The following is a 784-nucleotide window of genomic DNA, read 5'->3' on the forward strand; positions in this document are numbered from 1 at the left end:
TGTTTTTGGTATTAATCTGCATTTTCTAGAACACCAGTTTTCTTCAGTTTACCATGTTTCACTCTATTAAATCAGTTTCATCTTTTTCTTATTTTTCTTCTTCCAATTTCAATGGCGAACTTGGCTAATACCTCGTTCATGAGTACTGGATCTCAATCAAAGCCTCCCACGCTTAGCCGTGAGGAATATCCGCAATGGAAGGTGCACATGATCAACTTTTTGGAGGGAATTCACCCCAGAATTTGTGAATTTCTCTACAATCCTCCTTATGTGCCAATGAATTTAATTCCAAGAGTTCCAGCTACTGGTACAACCCCTGAAGTTCTGAGCACTATGAGCCCAAACCAATCGCAAACTGGAACGATGATGAAAAGGTATTAATGGAATTGGAAAGCAAATGCAAAAGGATGTTGATCATGGCTATACCACATGAGATCTTTAAATGTATTGATCACTGCCATATGTCTATGGACATTTGGGCAGAATTGGAAAAACAGATCGAAGAAGGGAAGAAGACTCTCGAGAACAACCAAGCCATTAGTATTGATGAATATCATAGCTTCAAGGCTAAGGAGGATGAATCTTTGTCAGACATAGAGGATGAGATCTTCTGTGGGATGGCAAATATTGACACAGACTCCTCTTACTTAAATGACCAAGAGGTTTCCACTTCTTACTCTTCTGAATCAATTGATTCATGTCATTTGGAACATTACAAGCTTAAAGAAAAACTTTCTCTTTGTGAAAAAGAAGTCATTCTTCTTACAGAGGAAAGAAACAGATT

The sequence above is a fragment of the Cynara cardunculus genome (assembly GCF_001531365.2).
Source record: "Cynara cardunculus var. scolymus isolate 2C chromosome LG 2, CcrdV1, whole genome shotgun sequence".
In the NCBI taxonomy this organism is placed as follows: domain Eukaryota; kingdom Viridiplantae; phylum Streptophyta; class Magnoliopsida; order Asterales; family Asteraceae; genus Cynara; species Cynara cardunculus.